Raw genomic sequence first — 12,577 nt, 5'->3', positions numbered from 1 at the left:
TGGGGAGCTTCAGGACATCACCCGTGGGCATTAGTAACAAGTCAATAGACCCTCCAGGCAATATTAATATTGTTTGTTGAGGTTATAGTTCGTTGAGGTTATAGTTCTGATCAACAAGTAAAGTTATGATTTCAAAAGTTGCATATATACAGTAAATTATACCACCATACAACGTCTAAATAATATCCCTATGCAGAATCCAGATAAAACTGCCATATAGCACTTACATAACACTGCCTAATGTTGTTTCCACAATACTGCAATTCAGGGGATAGACAAATCTTCTCACTAAACAACGTCCACAATACTACATAGAAAAATTAAAGACCGCCATGTAGATGAGTAACGAGCAAGAGCCAACCTCATGTCTCTCTATCCTTGTGCACATATATATGATAGAAATCAGCACTCTGCCTACTACCAGAACGGACACAGGGACGAAAATTTTTTCCTTTCCAACCCAACTTTCTCCGAGGGTTTCTCAAGGGACCATAAGATATGGAGCCATGTACAACCTGCCCAGCCTGCTCCCCCTAAGGCCATGTTCACACGTTCAGTATTTGGTCAGTATTTTACATCAGTATTTGTAAGCCAAAACCAGGAGTGGGTGATAAATACAGAAGTGGTGACGTGTTTCCATTATACTTTCCTTCTGATTGTTCCACTCCTGATTTTGGCTTACAAATACTGATGGAAAATACTGACCAAATATTGAATGTGTGAACGTGGCCTAAAACTAACTTTGCAGTGACTATACCTCGCTATTCTTTCTTTTAGGCCACGGCCCCACTATCAGTATTTGGTCAGTATTTTTCTCAGGAGTGGGAGCCAAAACCAGGAGTGGATGATAAAAGCAGAATTGGTGACTTGTTTCTATTATACCTTTTCTCTGATTGCTCCTCACCTGGTTTTGGCTCCCACTCCTGAGAAAATATACTGACCGAATACTGATAGTGAAGCTGTGTCCTTAGGTCACGTTCACATGTTCAGTATTTGGTCAGTATTTTGCAACAGTGTTTGTAAGCCAAACCCAGGAGTGGAATTTACAGAGAAAAACTATAACTGAATGATTGACACTTGTTCTGTATTTTGGAAACACTCCTTGTTTTGTCATACAAATATTGATCAACAATACTGATGTGTGAATAAAGCCTAAGGAAAGAGATGCTCGATGAGTTACTTGGAGAATGGTTTACTGTAACTTGCCTAACTATAAGAACATAGCCAATCTTGAATTTTTTATATTTTTTTAATGAAGAAATAGATCTATTCCACAGTGATTTAGAGAAATGAAATTACAGAACCTGTAAGACTGTATTCATTTAAAAGTCGGTTCATAGCTTACAATAAGCTATGTGGAATGTAACTTACAGGCAAGGTTCTAATACCTGTAGGATGACATTGGCTTGGGGGGTGGGGGTGGGGGTCGTAGACATCCTCTGAAACTCTCACAAATTTCGACAATTTTGAATGAAGATCAATCAAGTGCATCGCATTAGAGACTTACATGGATAGAAATCTCAAGAACCAAATTTCTACTGATTTTTTTTTTTAATTAGTGGGCATCGCAGTTCATGGACAAATACCATATTCTAACTACTATACATCCATAATATCCCAGATAGATATGTGTTAAAGGGAATCTGTCAGCAGGTTTTTACTATGTAATCTGAGAACAGCATGAGGTAGGGGTTAAAACACAGAATTCAACGATATGTCAAATGTCAGACTGTATGCTGTTATTTACTTACAATGGAGGTTTTATCACTTGGACGTTATCATTGATGTGAAGTCCGACTCCGCCCACTCCTGTAAGGAGCAGCTCACTGTCTATAGACAATGTACATACAAAGCCTGGTGTGGGCGGGGTTATCTTCCTCAGCTCTGCTGAATTCTACATCTAAAAACTCTGATTGTGTCATTACTGCTGTACCCAGTAATCTAAGTGATATATCGTTGGATTCAGGGTCTCTTTCTGTACATTACGCTGCTCTTAGATGAGTTAGCAAAAACCTGCTAACAGATTCCCTTTAAGGACATAAAGTCTATTTTAAAAGACCACGATACTCACGGTTTGGTTAGGCTGATACGACAGTATAAAAGAATCGTTTAGCATTTCATCCAGAAAACCCGGACGATTTTTTTTCCTACTTGTCATCCGTATACAATCCATTCATTACAGCAGCAGCTATTAATCATGTATACGTCCACTTACAGTTTCCGGTTACAGAATTGCAATATATCTGTAAAAATCGGATGTTATACTGTGGCTCTAGACGGCATCCGATTTATTTATTTTTTGAACACCCATAAACTTTAATGGGTGAGTCTCATCCAATTTACTGAAGAAAGTAACGAATGCTGCAGTTTTTTTTTGGTTTATTATGTGATTACTTTAGGAGCAGTGAGCCATTTTGAATCTAATATTAGAGAGTGGCAGAAGCAGGGAAATCAAATTCCCAGCCGCGTCCCCTGTACATGCGGTCAGCAGAATACAGGTGCTGTTTATAGCAGCCTGTTTTCTGTGAATGAGAAGCTCATGGGGCTGTTGTCATGTGCCGAATAGGATCTCAGCAGCCACCATAGACGCAAACAACACCTGCCAGGTATATCATTTCCTTCTTGCTACCTTTCCAATATATGGTAGCATTATATGAGAGAATTGCTAAGGATGGGATTCCCTTAAATAATACCTCCAAAATCCTGACATTAAATATACAACTTATTTCCCTCTCCCATAAGCAAAGCCAGAAGATGAGCTGGCGAAAAGAGTAATAGAAACGTGCAATTCACCAACATATTTATTCCTACGCTAAGAATGGCCAACATGCACAGTGCCATGCAGACACTACCGGAACGTCCCAGTTCCTTTCAATTTATTGGGCCTGAAAAAAAATTTTCTGCTAGTCCTGGGATGTACCATTGCATTAAAGGGTATCATCTGCTTTCTGCAACAACAACAAAAAAATTGTGGGGCACACCTATCAGCCAAAATGTGCCATGAAGAGGACTCAAATTATAGATAAGTAGTAATCTTCTAATACATTTTACTAGAACGCTGCATTATTTTCTGGATTACTGTAAGCAGAATTACATTTTATTTGATTGCTAAATCTGATCTGTACCATGTTGTGCATAGCTAACAACCAAGCTGGAAGGGTTACAAGCGTCTACCTTCAATATAGACCCCCATTATGGCACAGGTATAGAAGTTTAATGCAGCAGCCAGAATGGGTTAATTCTCCCTAATGGCAAACACATGACTGTGGCATATATATATATTATATATATATATAATATATATATATATATATATATATATATATATATATATATATATATATATATATATATATATATATATATATATATATATATATAGCAATTCCTCATGCACATAACAGTCTGGGGCTGTTTGAAAGGTAAACTATCCAGTGCCTGTACTACATAAAAAATCACATAAAATATGGATCAATGCTAACATGTGCATATATAAGGGGTTAATATCTACCCTACATTGCGCTGTAGCAACTGTATACAGTAGGTGCCATCATTCTCTCACCAATCTCATACTATACAGCAAGATGTAAACCAGCCCAGCTAGCCAGGAGTTAATCACCTCATTTATGATCAGCAATAACTGGATGATGAAGTGTTAATGCCCCATCACTTGACAGATTATTATAACAGTTTTATATCAGGAGCTGCATGGCTTCACCCTCCCCTTGTATTTTTTGCCTAGCTACAGTAATTGAGAATGTGCAGCACTTAAAGGGTTAAGAGACCCCTTCCTTACCCCTTGAGCAATAAAGCCTCCCCTCCTGGGATGGCCCCGGCTACAAAGAGTTAATCCAAACTAGATTCTCCCATGCAAGATCTTATACATTGCAAATTATTCTCCTACCTCCTGGCTTGCACTAATTAAATCAGTAAGGCTACATATGAAGAGTGGTGGGGGGACATCATTAACCCTTCACAGACCATGCAGCCATCCATATGATGTCAATAAAGAGGTTAAAAATCATAAGAGAGCTGAGCCCCCCCATTGTCAGTCATTCAGCTGTTTCCCAACCAGCAGCTGGGTAATAATAGGAGGGATAATGTGCAGCCTTCAGCCAGCCAGAGACATGATCCAGTGTATAGAGATGAGGTGCTGTATACAGCACAAATAGTGGCAGGCTGTATACACAGAGCACTGGGGGGATCCTATCTACTGACTGCATGGCATACATGGCTGTGATGGGGAAGGGGGGGATATATGTGCCTCGAGCCTTCCACTTACCCCTATTGCAATCCTTGCTTGGCTGGTCTTCTTTTTGGTGTTGCTCCCCAATCCAGCTCCTCAGGGTTCTTGCATTGCATCTCCTGGTTAATCAGTGCCTGTGTAGGGGGAGGGATCGTTTGCATGTCACTCCAAATTGCCTTACTTGCTAAAAATTCTCTCTTCTCTCTTTTGCAGCTGTCAGGGCAAGCAGGGAAGTGCATGTAAAGATCCAACACAAGAGGAAGAAGAAGAGGAGCTGCTGATGTCAATCCAATGCCATGCACTGTGTGTGGTGGGCAGGGGGGCAATGATCAGCATGTCTCTTCTCATCCTTTCATTCCAAAACTACATGGAGATATTAAGCAAAGTCTTCACTGTTGCAAAATATCAGCAGCCATGTTATGCAGACTTCCACTGGGGGAGCATCTAACAATTTTTACATGCTCTAGATCAGAGATTGCTGAGGGACTGTGTCTAAAGAACCAATACAACTTTCCTATTGCAATGTAACAAATCTCCAGGAAATCGGTTGGATTTATTGTGTATTTATAGAGTAGACTACAATATTTACACTGTATAGTAAATAAATAAAGCAGATACATTTTCTGCACAGTAAAGCTGCCCTACACCTGGGGGTAGTACAGTACTTTAGGTTAGTGTCCCTTAAATGCAGTCACATTTGGCTCTGGCCCCCTGTAGGGGGCTTCCCTAGAGGTGGTAATGGCAGATACTGTTGCTGGGATGTTGAATTGTAGAAGCTTTGCACCTGATTGACACCCGAATAAATTGTATTTGGATCTGAATCAGGATCATTTTGTTTCTCTCTTTTTTTTTTATCAATTGAAAAAAAAAATGAGGTGACTGCAACTAAAATGGCTTCTTGATATAAACCTTTACAAGAACATGGCTTTGGCACTGTAATAGTGACTTCTATCTAGACCACATCCTCAGATGTCACAGGCAGCTTTAATCTGAGTCACTGGGGACACCCCAATCACTAGAAAGAGGGTCCCAAATGCCCTATGTGAATATAGCTGTAACGCACATGAATGATCCATGCCCCATTCACATCTATAGAATGGTTTTGTCAGTCCCATTGAAGTCAATGGAGCGGTGATCAAGCTTTTAAAGGGATTATCCAGGACTATATTATTTTTTCCCTAAGAACTAACAGGGATGTAGCTGCTAACTACCTGCCTGTTGTGCCTAGGGAAGATCTCTGCCGGCACATAGTAGTCACAGACCGCTCCCGTCGGCAATCCTGCGGCTTCCGCTGACGTCACATCGACAGAGCAGCAGCTTCTCTTCAACTCTGCTTTGTTGACAGGGCTTTACTGCTGATTGACAGCCGGATCCCCACTGCTTAACTGCTGGGAGCCGGCTGTCAATCAGCATGACGTCAGTAGTCATGCCCCATTGACAGAGCAGAGTGGAAGAAGAAGCCACTGCTCTGTCGTGGTGGAGCAGCTGACTCGCCGGCAGGATAAAACAGGTAGTTAGTAACTAACTGCCTGTTATTTTTTTGGGACATGGTAAAAAAAATAATTTAGTCCTGGATAACTCCTTTAAACTACAGGTTTATTCAGACAGAGGACTGTCTAAAGATTGGTGGTGGAATGCCCAACAATCAATTTATGCTCATGATTCAGTTGTTGCTGTGCTGCAAAAAAAAACACTGATTTAACAGAACTTGCCATACAGGTAAAGCTCATTAGAACCATAAAACAGCAGAAACTCATTGCAAAAACTGCACAATGTAAATACTGTATATATTAAGGCCGGTTTCACATATCCATGTTTTGTTGTCCATACACAGACCGCAATGCACAGACTGGCCGCAGGTCTCCGGACCCCCGAACTTGGCAGCCTTATAGGCATATGTGAGTCTGCTGAGTTCGGATGGGGAGACCTGCTGCCAGTCTGTATATTTCAGACCACGAAACAGATGTGTTTCGTGGTCCGAAATAACATCTTGGGTTTAATTAAAGGGAACCTGTCACGTCATTGCAAGCACTAAAACTGTCCCCAGTGCGTTGTTAGTGATGCAATGTGCATCACTAACACGTTATTTCCATTATAAACGGCGCCGTAATATTGTATAAAAAGCACTCTATATACTACCTGCTCATTTAGTCATAGTGGTGTGATTATTTTTCTGTTCAGTCACAGTCATCATGCCCACTCAGTTTGATTGACTTCCCTGGGAATCCCGCGCTTGCGCAGTGTGGCGCATTGAGCCGTGTTTTCGCAGTGTGTAGCGTAGAGCCGGCCGCGCTTGTGTAGTAACGATTGGAAAGGTGTTAGTGATGGGCGAACCCGAACAGTACAGTACTGTACAGGTTCGGGTGTTTCCTGTGCTGTCATATGCGTGACAGCGCAGGAAACATAGGCTCTGATCGGTGGTAAGATCGTTACTGTGGTCAGAGCGCTGTGGGATCATGCTGACAGATGTGAGCATGATCCCACAGATGTGACAGTGACCAGCAGTAAAAATCTTACTGCGGGTCATAGGCGCCAGCTGATGGGGGTACTACCACCATCAGCCAGCGCCTACTATCATAGGAAATAGCGAGCACAGGTGCCGCTGGATGGGAGCAGTAGTCTCGTCAGCGGCGCCTGTGCTGAAAGTAAAAAAAAAAAAAATGTTAAAATGAATTAAAAAAAAACACATTATACTCACCTACACCTTGTCCCCGATGCCCTCTTCCCCTGTAAAAAAAAAAAAACACCATATACTCACCTTACACCTTATCCCCATGCCCATGTCTCCTGTAATAAAGATAAAATAATAAACTACCATAATCCTCACCTGTCCGCCATAGTCCATATAATCTGAGTGTCCCACGTCTATCTCATGAATAGAACGGCCACATCAGAAAATGTAATGAACAAACAAAGTAGCACACTGTAACACTGAGTATATAGATGTGAAATATGAAATATGAATAGCATAACTGCTGTAAAAAATAGAAATAAATGAAAAAAATTTTTTGAAAATTTTTTTTTTTAAGTGCATGAAATATGAAGTATGGAAAATGAATAGCATTACTGCTGTAAATAAATGAGAAATCTTAGCGCATAAATTGGCCAATTCATGTGTACCTGACAGCCGCGGTAAGGCGTTTCTCGATGTCAGGACCTACGAATGTGAATACCTCTCTAAGAGACCTCCGTCTGCTTATGTGTGGGAAAGACAGATCCTGATGCATTTAAAACCACCTGCGGCATGGGGGTGGGGGTGGAGTGCTCAGTCAACGCTAAATCTAGTAACAAAGAAAATGACGGCACTTCCACTACAAAAACTAGGTGTGAACAGGTGCTTACTAAGAGCAGCTACCTCCCCCATGCCACATTGGTAGGTCCTGACATCGAGAAACGCCTTACCGCGGCTGTCAGGTACACATGAATTGGCCAATTTATGCGCTAAGATTTCTCATTTATTTACAGCAGTAATGCTATTCATTTTCCATACTTCATATTTCATGCACTTAAAAAAAAAAAAAAAAAATTCAAAAATTTTTTTAAATTTATTTCTATTTTTTACAGCAGTTATGCTATTCATATTTCATATTTCACATCTATATACTCAGTGTTACAGTGTGCTACTTTGTTTGTTCATTATATATGGAGGTAGCTGCTCTTAGTAAGCACCTGTTCACACCTAGTTTTTGTAGTGGAAGTGCCGTCATTTTCTTTGTTACTAGATTTAGCGTTGACTGAGCACTCCACCCCCACCCCCATGCCGCAGGTGGTTTTAAATGCATCAGGATCTGTCTTTCCCACACATAAGCAGACGGAGGTCTCTTAGAGAGGTATTCACATTGGTAGGTCCTGACATCGAGAAACGCCTTACCGCGGCTGTCAGGTACACATGAATTGGCCAATTTATGCGCTAAGATTTCTCATTTATTTACAGCAGTAATGCTATTCATTTTCCATACTTCATATTTCATGCACTTAAAAAAAAAAATAATAATTTTTCAAAAAAATTTTTTCATTTATTTCTATTTTTTACAGCAGTTATGCTATTCATATTTCATATTTCACATCTATATACTCAGTGTTACAGTGTGCTACTTTGTTTTTTCATTATATATGGAGGTAGCTGCTCTTAGTAAGCACCTGTTCACACCTAGTTTTTGTAGTGGAAGTGCCGTCATTTTCTTTGCTACTAGATTTAGCGTTGACTGAGCACTCCACCCCCACCCCCATGCCGCAGGTGGTTTTAAATGCATCAGGATCTGTCTTTCCCACACATAAGCAGACGGAGGTCTCTTAGAGAGGTATTCACATTGGTAGGTCCTGACATCGAGAAACGCCTTACCGCGGCTGTCAGGTACACATGAATTGGCCAATTTATGCGCTAAGATTTCTCATTTATTTACAGCAGTAATGCTATTCATTTTCCATACTTCATATTTCATGCACTTAAAAAAAAAAATAATAATTTTTCAAAAAAATTTTTTCATTTATTTCTATTTTTTACAGCAGTTATGCTATTCATATTTCATATTTCACATCTATATACTCAGTGTTACAGTGTGCTACTTTGTTTGTTCATTATATATGGAGGTAGCTGCTCTTAGTAAGCACCTGTTCACACCTAGTTTTTGTAGTGGAAGTGCCGTCATTTTCTTTGCTACTAGATTTAGCGTTGACTGAGCACTCCACCCCCACCCCCATGCCGCAGGTGGTTTTAAATGCATCAGGATCTGTCTTTCCCACACATAAGCAGACGGAGGTCTCTTAGAGAGGTATTCACATTGGTAGGTCCTGACATCGAGAAACGCCTTACCGCGGCTGTCAGGTACACATGAATTGGCCAATTTATGCGCTAAGATTTCTCATTTATTTACAGCAGTAATGCTATTCATTTTCCATACTTCATATTTCATGCACTTAAAAAAAAAAATAATATTTTTTCAAAAAAATTTTTTCATTTATTTCTATTTTTTACAGCAGTTATGCTATTCATATTTCATATTTCACATCTATATACTCAGTGTTACAGTGTGCTACTTTGTTTGTTCATTATATATGGAGGTAGCTGCTCTTAGTAAGCACCTGTTCACACCTAGTTTTTGTAGTGGAAGTGCCGTCATTTTCTTTGCTACTAGATTTAGCGTTGACTGAGCACTCCACCCCCACCCCCATGCCGCAGGTGGTTTTAAATGCATCAGGATCTGTCTTTCCCACACATAAGCAGACGGAGGTCTCTTAGAGAGGTATTCACATTGGTAGGTCCTGACATCGAGAAACGCCTTACCGCGGCTGTCAGGTACACATGAATTGGCCAATTTATGCGCTAAGATTTCTCATTTATTTACAGCAGTAATGCTATTCATTTTCCATACTTCATATTTCATGCACTTAAAAAAAAAAAATTTTTCAAAAAAATTTTTTCATTTATTTCTATTTTTTACAGCAGTTATGCTATTCATATTTCATATTTCACATCTATATACTCAGTGTTACAGTGTGCTACTTTGTTTGTTCATTATATATGGAGGTAGCTGCTCTTAGTAAGCACCTGTTCACACCTAGTTTTTGTAGTGGAAGTGCCGTCATTTTCTTTGTTACATCAGAAAATGTGACTGCTCTATTCTGCAGCCGCAATACACTGACAGGAGCGCGATCGCTCCAGTCAGTGCACAGGCTGAGCTGTGGGGAGTGAGGTCAGACGAGTTCATCAGCTGATGAACTCGTGTGAACTCACAACACTACTGCTGCGTGGGAATTTGTCACGCCGCAGTAGTGCTGAAAGTGAGGTCAGACGAGTTCATCAGCTGATGATCTCGTGTGACCTCTTTGCCAGCAGCTTAGCCTGTACACTGACACTGGACTGATTACACTCCTGTGTCAGTACATAGCCTGCTGTTCTCTGGAACAGTAACATCAGTGACTGCTGTTGTCACTGCTCTAGCGGTGACCCAGATCGCCGTCGGACAATCTGGATTGTCATCGCGTCAGACAGGCGAGGGATACGTTTGTTTTTTTTCATTTTATTTTTGTTACAGGAGATGAGGGAGTTAATGGAATGGGTGTTAGATAAGTATTTTTTTTTGTTAATTAAGAATCAAATAAAATTGTGCGTGCTTTTTATTTCAAATAAAGGACTTTTTTTCTGGTCGTGTATTTATTTTTCACATTTTACTATAGAATTAGTAATAGGGGCGTCTTATAGCCTCCGCTCCATTACTAACCTGGGCTTCATGTCAGCCGCCAATACAAGGCTGACATGAACCCCAAACGCTATTACCCCACTCGCCACCGCTACACGGCAGTGGGAAGAGAGGAGGCTAAGCGCCAGATTTGGTGCATCTTATGGATGCGCCTTTTCTGGGGCAGCTGAGAGCTGATATTATTAGCCTCGGAGGGGGCTAGTATTCATGGCCCCTTCTCTGGCTATTAATATCAGCCTGCATCTGTCTGCCTAGCCAATGCTGGTTATTAATTATAGGGGGACCCCACGTCAATTTTTTCTTGGGTCCCCCATTTTAATAGCCAGTAAAGGCTAAGTATACAGCTGTGAGATGATATTAATAGCCTGGGAAACTGCATGGGTATTACCCCCTTCTCAGGCTAAAAACTTCACCCCCAGCTGTCCGCTTTCCCTCTGCTGGTTAATAAAATTACAGGGGACCCCACGCCATTATTTTTTTTCAGAAATGTAATCAGTTATTAATAAATTACGTGAACAGTAAGGTACACACGCAAAAAAATGCTTATATATCTCATATCTATATCTGTCTGTATATCTATCTATCCATATATCTATCTATTATCTATTTACCTATCTATTAGTCTATCTATTATTTATCTATCCATATATCTATCTGTTATCTATTTATCTATCTATCCAATTATTTATATATCCATATATCTATCTATCCATATATCTATCTATTATCTATTTATCCATATATCTATTATCTATCTACCTATCTTTCAGTCTATCTATTATCTATCTATCTATCCATATATCTACTATCTATCTATCCATATAACTATCTATCCATATTTCTATCTATCCATATATCTATCTATTATCTATCTATTCAATTATCTATATCCTTATATCTATCTATCCATATATCTATCTACCTCTCTAATTATCTATCTTTCAGTCTATCTATTATTTTTCCATATATCTACTGTATATACAGTATCTATCTATTATCTATCAATCCATATATCTATCTATATATCTATTTATCTATCTACCTATCTAATTATCTATCAGTCTATTATCTATCTATCCATCTATCTACCTATCCATATATTTATCTATTATGTATCTATCCATATATCTATTATTTATCTATCTATCTATCTATCAGTCTATTGGTAGATGGATAGTTATATAGATAGATAGACAGACAGATAGACTGCTAGATATACAGTATAATAGATTAATAGATAGATAGTTTACAGGGGGACACCAGAAAAAAATTGACATAGGGTCCCACAGGGGTGGGCTTGGCCGGGGGCTGGAGGTCATATGTTCCCCGGGCCGGTCACTTAGTAACAGTTCAGGGCCGCCCTGCACACTTAAATCACCTGCGGTCGCGGCCCGCACTAGGTCTGTCTGCGGCCGCAAGTGACACATTGAACTAACAGCAGCACTCCGCACACTTAAATCACCTGCGGTCGCGGCCTGCACTATGTCCGTCTGCGGCCGCAGGTGACACAACAACACAGCACCCGGCGACCGGAACTGGGCAGTGTGCGGTACCTTTAACTCGGGCGCGCTGACATAGCACGCCGCACGTGACACCCAGGTCCTAGCAGGGGCATGCTGACGATCAGGGTCCCCAGTCCCCGTATAAAATCTAACCAGCAAAGGCTAAACACACAGCTGTGTGCTGATATTAGTAGCCAGGGAAGGGGCCATGGATACTAGCCCCCACTGAGGCTAATAATATCAGCTCTCAGCTGCTCCAGAAAAGGCGCATCCATAAGACGCCCCTATCACTAATTCTATAGTAAATGTGAGAAATAAATACCAAAAAAGAAATCCTTTATTTGAAATAAAAAGCACACACAATTTTATTTGATTCTTAATTAAAAAAAAAACTTACCTAACGCCCATTCCATTGATGCCCTCGTCTCCTGTAACAAAAATTAAATATAAAAAAAACATGTCCAACGCGATGACAACCCAGATTGTCCCACAGCGATCTGGGCCATCTCTAGAGCAGTGACATCAGCAGTCACTGATGTTACTGTTCTAGAGGACAGCAGGCTATATACTGACACAGAAGTGTAATCACTCCAGTGTCAGTGTACAGGCTAAGCTGCTGGCAAAGAGGT

At 40.4% G+C, this 12,577-nt stretch overlaps 1 protein-coding gene across 4 annotated transcripts in view; it reads right to left on the bottom strand.

The window, feature by feature from the left end:
* SLC8A3 (solute carrier family 8 member A3) overlaps positions 1–4,712 on the bottom strand; it is a 368,793-nt gene extending 364,081 nt beyond the window's left edge. For 2 of the 4 annotated variants that reach the window (XM_073638903.1, XM_073638902.1), the window contains exon 1: positions 4,283–4,712. The gene's annotated coding sequence lies outside the window, so the exon portion shown is untranslated. The remainder of the gene's footprint in view (positions 1–4,282) is intronic. The other 2 variants (XM_073638904.1, XM_073638905.1) reach the window with 1 other exon arrangement.
* Positions 4,713–12,577: the final 7,865 nt, after the last annotated feature.

Source organism: Phyllobates terribilis, unplaced genomic scaffold, assembly GCF_046119375.1.
Source record: "Phyllobates terribilis strain yellow unplaced genomic scaffold, ASM4611937v1 Scaffold_7__3_contigs__length_470593459, whole genome shotgun sequence".
NCBI lineage: Eukaryota > Metazoa > Chordata > Amphibia > Anura > Dendrobatidae > Phyllobates > Phyllobates terribilis.
The sequence above is the reverse complement of the archived record's forward strand: the minus strand, read 5'-3'. Positions and strand labels throughout refer to the sequence as shown.